This window comes from Lonchura striata, chromosome 1, assembly GCF_050655825.1.
Source record: "Lonchura striata isolate lonStrDom1 chromosome 1, ASM5065582v1, whole genome shotgun sequence".
Lineage (NCBI taxonomy): Eukaryota > Metazoa > Chordata > Aves > Passeriformes > Estrildidae > Lonchura > Lonchura striata.
The window spans coordinates 94,148-107,524 of NC_140703.1; the positions used below are offsets into that span (position 1 = coordinate 94,148).

Here is a 13,377-nt window from a genome sequence, read left to right on the forward strand (position 1 = left end):
CTCCAAAAACTCCAAACATCAAAGGATGCATCCCAGAACAAAGCTGTCCCCACCTCAAACTTGCGCTGCCAGTACAGTGCCAAGGGAGACCTACAAACTGACATCAGGAAGCTGGACTGGTGAGTTTTCTTTCCCAGGCAAAAAGGCTGGAATTACCGCACAGGACCCCCTGACCCCGAGTGGGCACCTGACTGCAACAAATAGGAACATCAAAGAATATCTCCCAGAACAAAGCTGTCCCCACCTCAAATTTTGCTGCCAGTACAGTGCCAAGCGAGCCCTACAAATTGACATCAGGAACCTGGACTGGTGAGTTTCCTTTTCAGGGAAAAGGGCTGGAATTAGAAAAAAGGTCCCCCTGGCCTTGGGCAGGCGCCTCACTGCAACTCATAAGAACATCAAAGCATATCTCCGAGACTTCATCTGCCCCCACCTCAAACTTGCGCTGCCCTGAGAGTCCCAAAGGAGCCCTACAAACTGACATTAGGAACCTGGACTGGTGAGTTTTCTTTCCAGGGAAAAGTCTGGGAAATGAGACCAGGGGCCCCCGGCCCTGGGTGGGCACCTGAATGCAAAAAATCAAAACATCGAAGGCTGCATCCCAGAACAAAGCTGTCCCCACCTCAAACTTGCGCTGCCCTGAGAGTCCCAAGGGAGCCCTACAAACTGACATTAGGAACCTGGACTGGTGAGTTTTCTTTCCAGGGAAAAGGCTGGGAAATGTGCCCAGGTGCCCCAGACCCTGAGCTGGCACCTCACTCCAAAAACTCCAAACATCAAAATATGCATCCCAGAACAAAGCTGTCCCGGCCTCAAACTTGCGCTGCCGTGACAGTTCCAATGGTTCCCTACAAACTGACATCAGGAACCTGGCCTGGTGAGTTTCCTTTCTAGGGAAAAAGGCTGGAATTAGAACAAAGGTACCCCTGGCCTTGGGCAGGCGCCTGACTGCAACTCATAAGAACATCAAAGGATATCTCCGAGACTTCATCTGCCCCCACCTCAAACTTGCGCTGCCCTGAGAGTCCCAAGGGAGCCCTACAAACTGACATCAGGAACCTGGACTGGTGAGTTTCCTTTTCAGGGAAAAGGCTGGGAAATGTGACCAGGGGCCCCTGGCCCTGAGCTGGCGCCTCACTCCAAAAACTCTAAACATCAAAGGATGCATCCCAGAACAAAGCTGTCCCCGCCTCGAAATTGCGCTGCTGTGACAGTTCCAATGGTTCCCTAGAAACTGACATCAGGAACCTGGACTGGTGAGTTTCCTTTCCAGGGAAAAGGGCTGGAATTAGAGAAAAGGTCCCCCTGGCCTTGGGCAGGCGCCTGGCTGCAACTCATAAGAACATCAAAGGATATCTCCGAGACTTCATCTGCCCCCACCTCAAACTTGCGCTGCCCTGAGAGTCCCAAGGGAGCCCTACAAACTGAAATCAGGAACTTGGACTGGTGAGTTTTCTTTCCCAGGCAAAAAGGCTGGAATTAGCGCACAGGACCCCCTGACCCCGGGTGGGCACCTGACTGCAACAAATAGGAACATCAAAGAATATCTCCCAGAACAAAGCTGTCCCCACCAGAAAATTTGTGCTGCCACTACAGTGCCAAGGGAGACCTACAAACTGACATCAGGAACCTGGACTCGTGAGTTTTCTTTCCCAGGGAAAATGGCCAAAGTATGTGCCCAGGGGCCCCTGACCCTGAGCTAGTGCGTGACTGCAGAAACTACAAACATCGAAGGATTCATCCCAGAACAAAGCTGTCCCCACCTCAAATTTGTGCTGCCAGTACAGTGCCAAGGGAGACCTACAAACTGACATCAGGAACCTCGACTGGTGAGTTTTCTTTCCAGGGAAAAGGCTGGGAAATATGCCCAGGTGCCCCAGGCCCTGAGCTGGCACCTCACTCCAAAAACTCCAAACATCAAAGGATGCATCCCAGAACAAAGCTGTCCCCACCTCTAACTTGTGCTGCCAGTACAGTGCCAAGGGAGCCCTACAAACTGACATCAGGAACCTGGACTGGTGAGTTTTCTTTCCAGGGAAAAGTCTGGGAAATATGCCCAGGGGCCCCCGGCCCTGGGTGGGCACCTGAATGCAAAAAATCAAAACTTCGAAGGATGCATCCCAGAAGAAAGCTGTCCCCACCTCAAACTTGCACTGCCCTGAGAGTCCCAAGGGAGACCTACAAACTGACATCAGGAACCTGGACTGGTGAGCTTTCTTTCCCAGGGAAAAAGTCTGGAATAGGCGCACAGGTCCCCTGACCCCGGGTGGGCGCCTGACTGCAAAAATAAGAACATCAAAGGATATCTCCGAGACTTCATCTGCCCCCACCTCAAACTTGCGCTGCCCTGAGAGTCCCAAAGGAGCCCTACAAACTGAAATCAGGAACCTGGACTGGTGAGTTTTCTTTCCAGGGAAAAAGGCTGGAATTAGAACAAAGGTCCCCCTGGCCTTGGGCAGGCGCCTGACTGCAACACATAAGAACATCAAAGGATATCTCCGAGACTTCATCTGCCCCAACATGTAACTTGTGCTGCCCTGAGAGTGCCAAGCGAGCCCTACAAACTGACATCAGGAACCTGGACTGATGAGTTTCCTTTTCAGGGAAAAGGGCTGGAATTAGAAAAAAGGTCCCCCTGGCCTTGGGCAGGCGCCTCACTGCAACTCATAAGAACATCAAAGGATATCTCCGAGACTTCATCTGCCCCCACCTCAAACTTGCGCTGCCCTGAGAGTCCCAAAGGAGCCCTACAAACTGACATCAGGAACCTGGACTGGTGAGTTTTCTTTCCAGGGAAAAGTCTGGGAAATAAGCCCAGGGGCCCCCGGCCCTGGGTGGGCACCTAAATGCAAAAAATCAAAACATCGAATGCTGCATCCCAGAACAAAGCTGTCCCCACCTCAAACTTGCGCTGCCCTGAGAGTCCCAAGGGAGCCCTACAAACTGACATCAGGAACCTGGACTGGTGAGTTTCCTTTTCAGGGAAAAGGCTGGGAAATGTGCCCAGGTGCCCCAGGCCCTGAGCTGTCACCTCACTCCAAAAACGCCAAACATCAAAGGATGCATCCCAGAACAAAGCTGTCCCGGCCTCAAACTTGTGTTGCCCTGATAGACCCAAGGCATCCCTACGAAGTGACATCAGGAACTTGGACTGGTGAGTTTTCTTTCCCAGGGAAAAAGGCTGGAATTAGCGCACAGGACCCCCTGACCCAGGGTGGGAGGCTGACTGCAACAAATAGGAACATCAAAGAATATCTCCCAGAACAAAGCTGTCCCCACCTCAAATTTGTGCTGCCACTACAGTGCCAAGGGAGACCTACAAACTGACATCAGGAACCTGGATTTGTGAGTTTTCTTTCCCATTCAAAAAGTCTGGAATTTGCGCACAAGATCCTGTGGCCCTGGGCTGGGCCCTGACAGCAACAAGTACAAACATCAAAGGAGATCTCCGAGACTTCATCTGCCCCAACTTATAACTTGTGCTGCCCTGATAGACCCAAGGGAGCCCTACAAACTGACATCAGGAACCTGGACTGGTGAGTTTTCTTTCCCAGGGAAAAGAAGCACTGTTTGTGCTCACGGCCTTGTGGACACCACTGGGCCTCCTGAAATTTCAAATGGGATGCCAGATGCCTTCCACACCAAAGCTGCCCCCGGCTCATGGCCTGACTGCTCTTGCCGTGGTCCTCGGTGGCCCCGGGATCTCCGTCTGGAATATCCCATGGCACTGGGATGACTTCGGCTCCCTTTGTCTCCTTTTCCAGAGGAGATCTCTCCCAGGTGTCCCCAAGTCGTCTCAGCTGCCCCAGTTCCCTCCCAGTGTGCCACCCAACATTCCCACTTCCCTCCTGATTTTCCCAGTGTCCCTCCCAGTGCTCCCATAGCAGGTACAGGACGCAGTAGAAGCAGTTCTGTCACTGCTTGTAGCCCTTACTGACACCACAGGAAGGCTCTGCGGGTTCTTGGGGATGGTGGGGAGGGATGCAGGGGTCCCAGCGATGTCACTCTGGGGGTTGGAAATCCAGATGGATTTCGGGAGGGGGGCATGGAGTGTTCAAGGGGGTCTCTCAATGGTCATATGGGGAGGGGTCCCAAGGGCATCCCAGGGTGTCCTGGGGACCACTGGGGGGTACCAGGGATCCCTTAGGGTTACTGGGGATCATTCAGAGGGTCCCAGAAAGATCAAGGTAGGTCCCTGGGGGATCTTTTTAGGGGTACCGAGAGAGTTTTGTAGGGTCCCAGGGGTCAGATCTCCCAATTGAGATATGGGGAGGATGGGGGAGTCCCAGAGGGACTGGCAGGGGGGAGAACAACTTAGCATCACCAAACATGTTCTGGCAATCTCCCCATACAATCTAGAGCCCAACTACACCCTGCACTGCCAATTTCAAGTCCCCAGGACTTGTGTTGTTACAGGCTATGCAGCAGGGCAGAACAGCTCCAGGAAAAATACGTGCAGACATCCACGACACAGGACAGGGAGAGAGAGCTTTTGAGGAGAAGAAAGGACCGAGAGACCCAAAGAACACACAGTGCACCAGAGACAAGTGCCAGGACACACACCGCAACTGCTCTGCCCTGAGCACCTCAGCACTGTGATCAAAACAGACACTTTTTGCCTTTAGATGGCCTTAGGAGATGCTTCTTGCACATCCCTGCCCCCAAAGCTCATTCATAAGGCCCTCCCAGCACCCCACTTTCACCCCCAATGTGGGCCTGACCCCTATAGTTATCTCTCAGCCATCTGGGGATGAAAGCACCCCGCTTTCATCCCCACTGTGGGCCTGAGCCCTATACTTATCTCTCAGCCATCTGGGGATGAGAATCCACATCGCGTGCCAATGGAGGCTGCCTCACCTGCGGGGAATGTCCAATGGTCACCGGGCTGTGGTCCCGCGCTCAGCTACAATCGAGAACACCAAACATCACTGCATGATCTTAGCTGCACAATGGACAAAACCCAGCAATCCTGCTACTCACCGTTCTCCTAAGAATGCTCGGGCCACGCACTTTGGCCAGGCTCGGAGGCTGCCACCATCATCGCAGGGTCTGCCTGGGTTAAGAAGAGACAAAGTGACTCGGCATGGCTGAAACACGAGTGGACCTTGGCTCCCCCTCCCTACCTCAGCAACTCACCGCAACTCCTCAGCCATTGCCAAAGGCTCCCTGGATGCCATCGTGAAATACAAAATTTCAAGGCTTCATCTCAGAGTCCTAAAATACATCCAGAGGGCTCACAAGCACAGGAAATCCAGGCCATCAGCTGTTGGTGACAGGGGCTTGGCATACTCTGGGTGGATTCCCTAAACACACAAACAAGAACAGATACATACAATTGCTCCAAAACCTGAAACCTGAGCACAAACAACTGCTTTGGCCCACTGCTCACCTGGCACACTTGGCCTTGACTGCTGCTATCTGCCTGGACCTCCTGAAAATAAAGGCAAAGAACACCGCTGTGACAAAGACACCCTTCAAGCATCCCCTGCAAATGCAAAAAATGACCGACCTGCTCATGGGAAAACCCTCACCCAGGACTGGGGCCCTTGGCCACAGATCTGAACTGTCAGCATCTGAAAGAAAGTTAGGACTGGTGTCAAACGGCTGCAGGACAACTTAACACGACTAAACATATTAAGCCAATCTCCCCATACAATCTAGAGCCCAACTACACCCTGCACTGCCAATTTCAAGTCCCCAGGACTTGTGTTGTTACAGGCTATGCAGCAGGGCAGAACAGCTCCAGGAAAAATACGTGCAGACATCCACGACACAGGACAGGGAGAGAGAGCTTTTGAGGAGAAGAAAGGACCGAGAGACCCAAAGAACACACAGTGCACCAGAGACAAGTGACAGGACACACACCGCAACTGCTCTGCCCTGAGCACCTCAGCACTGTGATCAAAACAGACACTTTTTGCCTTTAGATGGCCTTAGGAGATGCTTCTTGCACATCCCTGCCCCCAAAGCTTATTCATAAGGCCCTCCCAGCACCCCACTTTCACCCCCAATGTGGGCCTGACCCCTATAGTTATCTCTCAGGCATCTGGGGATGAGAATCCACATCGCGTGCCAATGGAGGCTGCCTCGCCTGCGGGGAATGTCCAATGGTCACCGGGCTGTGGTCCCGTGCTCAGCTACAATCGAGAACACCAAACATCACTGCATGATCTTAGCTGCACAATGGACAAAACCCAGCAATCCTGCTACTCACCGTTCTCCTAAGAATGCTCAGGCCACGCACTTTGGCCAGGCTCGGAGGCTGCCACCATCATCGCAGGGTCTGCCTGGGTTAAGAAGAGACAAAGTGACTCGGCATTGCTGAAACACGAGTGGACCTTGGCTCCCCCTCCCTACCTCAGCAACTCACCGCAACTCCTCAGCCATTGCCAAAGGCTCCCTGGATGCCATCGTGAAATACAAAATTTCAAGGCTTCATCTCAGAGTCCTAAAATACATCCAGAGAGCCCACAAGCACAGGAAATCCAGGCCATCAGCTGTTGGTGACAGGGGCTTGGCATACTCTGGGTGGATTCCCTAAACACACAAACAAGAACAGATACATACAATTGCTCCAAAACCTGAAACCTGAGCACAAACAACTGCTTTGGCCCACTGCTCACCTGGCACACTTGGCCTTGACTGCTGCTATCTGCCTGGACCTCCTGAAAATAAAGGCAAAGAACACTGCTGTGGCAAAGACACCCTTCAAGCATCCCCTGCAAATGCAAAAAATGACTGACCTGCTCATGGGAAAACCCTCACCCAGGACTGGGGCCCTTGGCCACAGATTTGAACTGTCAGCATCTGAAAGAAAGTTAGGACTGGTGTCAAACGGCTGCAGGACAACTTAACACGACTAAACATATTAAGCCAATCTCCCCATACAATCTAGAGCCCAACTACACCCTGCACTGCCAATTTCAAGTCCCCAGGACTTGTGTTGTTACAGGCTATGCAGCAGGGCAGAACAGCTCCAGGAAAAATACGTGCAGACATCCACGACACAGGACAAGGAGAGAGAGCTTTTGAGGAGAAGAAAGGACCGAGAGACCCAAAGAACACACAGTGCACCAGAGACAAGTGACAGGACACACACCGCAACTGCTCTGCCCTGAGCACCTCAGCACTGTGATCAAAACAGACACTTTTTGCCTTTAGATGGCCTTAGGAGATGCTTCTTGCACATCCCTGCCCCCAAAGCTTATTCATAAGGCCCTCCCAGCACCCCACTTTCACCCCCAATGTGGGCCTGAGCCCTCAACTTATCTCTCAGCCATCTGGGGATGAGAGCACCCCGCTTTCACCCCCACTGTGGGCCTGAGCACTCAACTTATCTCTCAGGCATCTGGGGATGAGAATCCACATCGCGTGCCAATGGAGGCTGCCTCGCCTGCGGGGAATGTCCTATGGTCACCGGGCTGTGGTCCCGTGCTCAGCTACAATCGAGAACACCAAACATCACTGCATGATCTTAGCTGCACAATGGACAAAACCCAGCAATCCTGCTACTCACCGTTCTCCTAAGAATGCTCAGGCCACGCACTTTGGCCAGGCTTGGAGGCTGCCACCGTCATCGCAGGGTCTGCCTGGGTTAAGAAGAGACAAAGTGATTCGACATGGCTGAAACACGAGTGGACCTTGGCTCCCCCTCCCTACCTCGGCAACTCACCGCAACTCCTCAGCCATTGCCAAAGGCTCCCTGGATGCCATCGTGAAATACAAAATTTCAAGGCTTCATCTCAGAGTCCTAAAATACTTCCAGAGGGCTCACAAGCACAGGAAATCCAGGCCATCAGCTGTTGGTGACAGGGGCTTGGCATACTCTGGGTGGATTCCCTAAACACACAAACAAGAACAGATACATACAATTGCTCCAAAACCTGAAACCTGAGCACAAACAACTGCTTTGGCCCACTGCTCACCTGGCACACTTGGCCTTGACTGCTGCTATCTGCCTGGACCTCCTGAAAATAAAGGCAAAGAACACCGCTGTGACAAAGACACCATTCAAGCATCCCCTGCAAATGCAAAAAATGACTGACCTGCTCATGGGAAAACCCTCACCCAGGACTGGGGCCCTTGGCCACAGATTTGAACTGTCAGCATCTGAAAGAAAGTTAGGACTGGTGTCAAACGGCTGCAGGACAACTTAACACGACTAAACATATTAAGCCAATCTCCCCATACAATCTAGAGCCCAACTACACCCTGCACTGCCAATTTCAAGTCCCCAGGACTTGTGTTGTTACAGGCTATGCAGCAGGGCAGAACAGCTCCAGGAAAAATACGTGCAGACATCCGTGACACAGGAAAGGGAGAGAGAGCTTTTGAGGAGAAGAAAGGACCGAGAGACCCAAAGAACACACAGTGCACCAGAGACAAGTGACAGGACACACACCGCAACTGCTCTGCCCTGAGCACCTCAGCACTGTGATCAAAACAGACACTTTTTGCCTTTAGATGGCCTTAGGAGATGCTTCTTGCACATCCCTGCCCCCAAAGCTCATTCATAAGGCCCTCCCAGCACCCCACTTTCACCCCCAATGTGGGCCTGACCCCTATAGTTATCTCTCAGGCATCTGGGGATGAGAGCACCCCGCTTTCATCCCCACTGTGGGCCTGAGCACTCAACTTATCTCTCAGGCATCTGGGGATGAGAATCCACATCGCGTGCCAATGGAGGCTGCCTCGCCTGCGGGGAATGTCCTATGGTCACCGGGCTGTGGTCCCGTGCTCAGCTACAATCGAGAACACCAAACATCACTGCATGATCTTAGCTGCACAATGGACAAAACCCAGCAATCCTGCTACTCACCGTTCTCCTAAGAATGCTCAGGCCACGCACTTTGGCCAGGCTCGGAGGCTGCCACCGTCATCGCAGGGTCTGCCTGGGTTAAGAAGAGACAAAGTGATTCGACATGGCTGAAACACGAGTGGACCTTGGCTCCCCCTCCCTACCTCAGCAACTCACCGCAACTCCTCAGCCATTGCCAAAGGCTCCCTGGATGCCATCGTGAAATACAAAATTTCAAGGCTTCATCTCAGAGTCCTAAAATACTTCCAGAGGGCTCACAAGCACAGGAAATCCAGGCTATCAGCTGTTGGTGACAGGGGCTTGGCATACTCTGGGTGGATTCCCTAAACACACAAACAAGAACAGATACATACAATTGCTCCAAAACCTGAAACCTGAGCACAAACAACTGCTTTGGCCCACTGCTCACCTGGCACACTTGGCCTTGACTGCTGCTATCTGCCTGGACCTCCTGAAAATAAAGGCAAAGAACACCGCTGTGACAAAGACACCATTCAAGCATCCCCTGCAAATGCAAAAAATGACTGACCTGCTCATGGGAAAACCCTCACCCAGGACTGGGGCCCTTGGCCACAGATTTGAACTGTCAGCATCTGAAAGAAAGTTAGGACTGGTGTCAAACGGCTGCAGGACAACTTAACACGACTAAACATATTAAGCCAATCTCCCCATACAATCTAGAGCCCAACTACACCCTGCACTGCCAATTTCAAGTCCCCAGGACTTGTGTTGTTACAGGCTATGCAGCAGGGCAGAACAGCTCCAGGAAAAATACGTGCAGACATCCGTGACACAGGAAAGGGAGAGAGAGCTTTTGAGGAGAAGAAAGGACCGAGAGACCCAAAGAACACACAGTGCACCAGAGACAAGTGACAGGACACACACCGCAACTGCTCTGCCCTGAGCACCTCAGCACTGTGATCAAAACAGACACTTTTTGCCTTTAGATGGCCTTAGGAGATGCTTCTTGCACATCCCTTCCCCCAAAGCTCATTCATAAGGCCCTCCCAGCACCCCACTTTCACCCCCAATGTGGGCCTGACCCCTATAGTTATCTCTCAGGCATCTGGGGATGAGAGCACCCCGCTTTCATCCCCACTGTGGGCCTGAGCACTCAACTTATCTCTCAGGCATCTGGGGATGAGAATCCACATCGCGTGCCAATGGAGGCTGCCTCGCCTGCGGGGAATGTCCTATGGTCACCGGGCTGTGGTCCCGCGCTCAGCTACAATCGAGAACACCAAACATCACTGCATGATCTTAGCTGCACAATGGACAAAACCCAGCAATCCTGCTACTCACCGCTCTCCTAAGAATGCTCGGGCCACGCACTTTGGCCAGGCTCGGAGGCTGCCACCGTCATCGCAGGGTCTGCCTGGGTTAAGAAGAGACAAAGTGATTCGACATGGCTGAAACACGAGTGGACCTTGGCTCCCCCTCCCTACCTCGGCAACTCACCGCAACTCCTCAGCCATTGCCAAAGGCTCCCTGGATGCCATCGTGAAATACAAAATTTCAAGGCTTCATCTCAGAGTCCTAAAATACATCCAGAGGGCTCACAAGCACAGGAAATCCAGGCCATCAGCTGTTGGTGACAGGGGCTTGGCATACTCTGGGTGGATTCCCTAAACGCACAAACAAGAACAGATACATACAATTGCTCCAAAACCTGAAACCTGAGCACAAACAACTGCTTTGGCCCACTGCTCACCTGGCACACTTGGCCTTGACTGCTGCTATCTGCCTGGACCTCCTGAAAATAAAGGCAAAGAACACCGCTGTGGCAAAGACACCCTTCAAGCATCCCCTGCAAATGCAAAAAATGACTGACCTGCTCATGGGAAAACCCTCACCCAGGACTGGGGCCCTTGGCCACAGATTTGAACTGTCAGCATCTGAAAGAAAGTTAGGACTGGTGTCAAACGGCTGCAGGACAACTTAACACGACTAAACATATTAAGCCAATCTCCCCATACAATCTAGAGCCCAACTACACCCTGCACTGCCAATTTCAAGTCCCCAGGACTTGTGTTGTTACAGGCTATGCAGCAGGGCAGAACAGCTCCAGGAAAAATACGTGCAGACATCCACGACACAGGACAAGGAGAGAGAGCTTTTGAGGAGAAGAAAGGACCGAGAGACCCAAAGAACACACAGTGCACCAGAGACAAGTGACAGGACACACACCGCAACTGCTCTGCCCTGAGCACCTCAGCACTGTGATCAAAACAGACACTTTTTGCCTTTAGATGGCCTTAGGAGATGCTTCTTGCACATCCCTGCCCCCAAAGCTTATTCATAAGGCCCTCCCAGCACCCCACTTTCACCCCCAATGTGGGCCTGACCCCTATAGTTATCTCTCAGCCATCTGGGGATGAGAGCACCCCGCTTTCACCCCCACTGTGGGCCTGAGCACTCAACTTATCTCTCAGGCATCTGGGGATGAGAATCCACATCGCGTGCCAATGGAGGCTGCCTCGCCTGCGGGGAATGTCCTATGGTCACCGGGCTGTGGTCCCGTGCTCAGCTACAATCGAGAACACCAAACATCACTGCATGATCTTAGCTGCACAATGGACAAAACCCAGCAATCCTGCTACTCACCGTTCTCCTAAGAATGCTCAGGCCACGCACTTTGGCCAGGCTCGGAGGCTGCCACCGTCATCGCAGGGTCTGCCTGGGTTAAGAAGAGACAAAGTGATTCGACATGGCTGAAACACGAGTGGACCTTGGCTCCCCCTCCCTACCTCAGCAACTCACCGCAACTCCTCAGCCATTGCCAAAGGCTCCCTGGATGCCATCGTGAAATACAAAATTTCAAGGCTTCATCTCAGAGTCCTAAAATACATCCAGAGGGCTCACAAGCACAGGAAATCCAGGCCATCAGCTGTTGGTGACAGGGGCTTGGCATACTCTGGGTGGATTCCCTAAACACACAAACAAGAACAGATACATACAATTGCTCCAAAACCTGAAACCTGAGCACAAACAACTGCTTTGGCCCACTGCTCACCTGGCACACTTGGCCTTGACTGCTGCTATCTGCCTGGACCTCCTGAAAATAAAGGCAAAGAACACCGCTGTGACAAAGACACCCTTCAAGCATCCCCTGCAAATGCAAAAAATGACTGACCTGCTCATGGGAAAACCCTCACCCAGGACTGGGGCCCTTGGCCACAGATCTGAACTGTCAGCATCTGAAAGAAAGTTAGGACTGGTGTCAAACGGCTGCAGGACAACTTAACACAACTAAACATATTAAGCCAATCTCCCCATACAATCTAGAGCCCAACTACACCCTGCACTGCCAATTTCAAGTCCCCAGGACTTGTGTTGTTACAGGCTATGCAGCAGGGCAGAACAGCTCCAGGAAAAATACGTGCAGACATCCACGACACAGGACAGGGAGAGAGAGCTTTTGAGGAGAAGAAAGGACCGAGAGACCCAAAGAACACACAGTGCACCAGAGACAAGTGACAGGACACACACCGCAACTGCTCTGCCCTGAGCACCTCAGCACTGTGATCAAAACAGACACTTTTTGCCTTTAGATGGCCTTAGGAGATGCTTCTTGCACATCCCTGCCCCCAAAGCTTATTCATAAGGCCCTCCCAGCACCCCGCTTTCACCCCCAATGTGGGCCTGAGCACTCAACTTATCTCTCAGCCATCTGGGGATGAGAATCCACATCGCGTGCCAATGGAGGCTGCCTCGCCTGCGGGGAATGTCCAATGGTCACCGGGCTGTGGTCCCGCGCTCAGCTACAATCGAGAACACCAAACATCACTGCATGATCTTAGCTGCACAATGGACAAAACCCAGCAATCCTGCTACTCACCGCTCTCCTAAGAATGCTCGGGCCACGCACTTTGGCCAGGCTCGGAGGCTGCCACCGTCATCGCAGGGTCTGCCTGGGTTAAGAAGAGACAAAGTGATTCGACATGGCTGAAACACGAGTGGACCTTGGCTCCCCCTCCCTACCTCGGCAACTCACCGCAACTCCTCAGCCATTGCCAAAGGCTCCCTGGATGCCATCGTGAAATACAAAATTTCAAGGCTTCATCTCAGAGTCCTAAAATACATCCAGAGGGCTCACAAGCACAGGAAATCCAGGCCATCAGCTGTTGGTGACAGGGGCTTGGCATACTCTGGGTGGATTCCCTAAACACACAAACAAGAACAGATACATACAATTGCTCCAAAACCTGAAACCTGAGCACAAACAACTGCTTTGGCCCACTGCTCACCTGGCACACTTGGCCTTGACTGCTGCTATCTGCCTGGACCTCCTGAAAATAAAGGCAAAGAACACTGCTGTGGCAAAGACACCCTTCAAGCATCCCCTGCAAATGCAAAAAATGACTGACCTGCTCATGGGAAAACCCTCACCCAGGACTGGGGCCCTTGGCCACAGATTTGAACTGTCAGCATCTGAAAGAAAGTTAGGACTGGTGTCAAACGGCTGCAGGACAACTTAACACGACTAAACATATTAAGCCAATCTCCCCATACAATCTAGAGCCCAACTACACCCTGCACTGCCAATTTCAAGTCCCCAG

The 13,377-nt window shown here is 52.4% G+C and overlaps 1 protein-coding gene and 3 long non-coding RNA genes across 21 annotated transcripts in view; all 4 read right to left on the reverse strand.

The window, feature by feature from the left end:
* LOC144248686 (uncharacterized) overlaps positions 1-13,377 on the reverse strand; it is a 117,192-nt gene that overhangs the window by 76,279 nt on the left and 27,536 nt on the right. The gene's annotated exons all lie outside the window — the stretch shown is intronic.
* LOC146768532 (uncharacterized) lies at positions 4,976-6,002 on the reverse strand. Its single transcript, XR_014950106.1, has 3 exons — positions 5,390-6,002; positions 5,137-5,303; positions 4,976-5,053 (listed from the first exon to the last, which is right to left on the reverse strand). It is a non-coding gene; the product is annotated as an uncharacterized LOC146768532 (long non-coding RNA).
* LOC146768533 (uncharacterized) lies at positions 7,512-8,132 on the reverse strand. Of its 2 annotated transcripts, XR_014950108.1 has the most exons (4): positions 8,046-8,132; positions 7,926-7,967; positions 7,673-7,839; positions 7,512-7,589 (listed from the first exon to the last, which is right to left on the reverse strand). It is a non-coding gene; the product is annotated as an uncharacterized LOC146768533 (long non-coding RNA). The 2 variants fall into 2 exon arrangements; XR_014950107.1 differs by having other exon boundaries at positions 7,926-8,126.
* Positions 8,814-9,507, reverse strand: LOC146768534 (uncharacterized). Its single transcript, XR_014950109.1, has 4 exons — positions 9,348-9,507; positions 9,228-9,269; positions 8,975-9,141; positions 8,814-8,891 (listed from the first exon to the last, which is right to left on the reverse strand). It is a non-coding gene; the product is annotated as an uncharacterized LOC146768534 (long non-coding RNA).